The sequence below is a fragment of the Myxocyprinus asiaticus genome, chromosome 14 (genome assembly GCF_019703515.2).
Source record: "Myxocyprinus asiaticus isolate MX2 ecotype Aquarium Trade chromosome 14, UBuf_Myxa_2, whole genome shotgun sequence".
NCBI lineage: Eukaryota > Metazoa > Chordata > Actinopteri > Cypriniformes > Catostomidae > Myxocyprinus > Myxocyprinus asiaticus.
The window spans coordinates 541,081-543,306 of record NC_059357.1 but is presented as its reverse complement, the minus strand read 5'-3'; the positions used below and the strand labels follow the sequence as shown (position 1 = coordinate 543,306).

The following is a 2,226-nucleotide window of genomic DNA, read 5'->3' as shown; positions in this document are numbered from 1 at the left end:
GTTATGTAAGTTTACCTGTCCAATAAGAAGAACGCCAATTCAGGGTCAGTTTTGATCCCAAAACCGAACGAAGATCCCTCCAGGAATCAAATGTCCTGCCGATGTTCACTCTAGTTTTCACTCGATCACGTTCCCGCTTAGCCAGACGGGATTCAGTAGAAGGCTCTCTGGAGCATGCATAAACGTCACATCCTTTGGATTTTCCCGGCAAAACCGACCCGCTCCCTTCACATGAAAATCAGTCTACAGGCTTTAATAGGCAACCTAGGAAGTCCTGGGAGGGGTTCATGTTTTAAGTTGCGTTACAAGCCGTTCACACATTGGCAAAAAAAGGCGAATATTACATGAAAACTGCTACATACTGCACCTTTAAGTCTTCCCCAACCGTTCCTGGAAGCACAGCAACAGTACGTTATTAACGTCTCATTTATCTAACACTCCTAATTCAACTCGTTCGTACAGACTCAAAGACCTGAAATGAATGTGTCCGTTCAGGGAAACATGTATAATGTGTACTGATGGTGTGTCTCCAGGAACAGGGTTGGGAAGCACTACTGTAATACAGAAGACAGGTCATAGAGATTCCCCGCTTTAGCTGAGAGGACTCAAAAACTCTTAAAGCTGAAGCCGGTGGATGCTCAGGGGGATCTCACCAACAACAAAGAGCACAAATTAGGGCCCAGTCGTAAGATGTTTTTGCATAAACTTTATTAATAATCATTCTGATATTTATGTCAACAATAATAATATCCCACTGATGGGAAACTTACAGATTCTGGGTACAGATCTATTTAAATAACAATCACACATTTACACAGTATTTATGAAAGCATCATGTTGTGCATGTATAGCAGTGACTAAGAGCGAGTGTAAAAGTTTCATATTGAAGGTGTTTTAAATGATGACGTCGGCTCAACAGATGTTGGGTTCTCACATGGAGTTTATTAGAAACTCTTAAAAAACACGACCATTATAATACACTTGTATTTAGAGTTTCTTTCCTGGCAGTGCAGTGGTGAATCTGGAGCAACAGCTGTGATCTTAGATCATGAATACTTGTCTCTAAAGCAAGAGACACAGGTAAATCTCCCAGTCTGTGTACCTACACACACACACACACACACACACACTTCCACATAACTTTTATCTTGGTAAATAAATGACTCAATGGAAAACAGAGACATGAATTACCAACAATTCTGTTATTAGTCTATAAAGTGTACCCGAATAAATAATTAATTTATATTGAAATACATTAAACACTAATTTTATGTGTGGGAACTTTAACCATTTCTAAATGTATATCATCAAAACTTATTAACTTGTGTTATATACCTAAATAATCTGCCCCTGCAATGTACAAAATATCTTCAGCTGAAACACATCCGACTGCTCCCCACTCCTGACCCCTCCCCATTGATTCTGCCCATTAGCCTGACTCCTCCCCACCTGACCCCACCCACTGAACTGACTCCTCCCCATTGATTCCACCCATTAGCCTGACTCCTCCCCACCTGATCCCACCCACTGAACTGACTCCTCCCCATTGATTCCTCCCATTAGCCTGACTCCTCCCCACCTGATCCCACCCACTGAACTGACTCCCCATTGATTCCTCCCATTAGCCTGACTCCTCCCCACCTGACCCCACCCACTGAACTGACTCCTCCCATTGATTCCTCCCATTAGCCTGACTCCTCCCAACCTGATCCCACCCAATGAACTGACACCTCACCATTAATTCCTCCCATTAGACTTACTCCTTCCCACCTGATCCCACCCAATGACATGACCCGTCCCCATTGATTCCTCCTATTAGCCTGACTCCTCCCCACCTGACCCCACCCACTGAACTAACACCTCCCCATTGATTCATCCCATTAGACTGACTCCTCCCCACCTGACCCCACCCACTGAACTGACTCCTCCCCATTGATTCCTCCCATTAGCCTGACCCCTCCCACTGATCTTACTCCTCCCCACTGACCCCCCCCCATTAGTCTGACCACTCCCCACTAGACCCACCAATTAATCTGACCCCCACCCCCCCATTGACCTGACTCCTCCCACTGTCCACCACATTAGTCTGATTCCTCCCCACTGGCTCCTCCCATTCAGCTGACCCCTTTCTTTCAAAGCCCAGTGCAGTCAGAATTACCTTTCAAAAGTACAGCACTAAACACACATCTAAACAACAGTGAATATAATGAATAGCTCAAATAAAAT

At 44.5% G+C, this 2,226-nt stretch overlaps 1 protein-coding gene across 2 annotated transcripts in view; it reads right to left on the bottom strand.

Annotated features, from left to right (window-relative positions):
- Positions 1-691: 691 nt before the first annotated feature.
- LOC127451297 (coiled-coil domain-containing protein 134-like) overlaps positions 692-2,226 on the bottom strand; it is a 9,481-nt gene continuing 7,946 nt past the window's right edge. Inside the window, exons 7-9 of one of the 2 annotated variants that reach the window (XM_051715871.1) lie at positions 2,057-2,226; positions 1,706-1,820; positions 692-1,641 (exon numbers count right to left, since the gene is read on the bottom strand). The exon at positions 2,057-2,226 is cut by the window's right edge and continues 379 nt beyond it. The gene's annotated coding sequence lies outside the window, so the exon portion shown is untranslated. Of the gene's footprint in view, positions 1,821-2,056 lie in introns of both variants that reach the window. The other variant, XM_051715870.1, reaches the window with a different exon arrangement.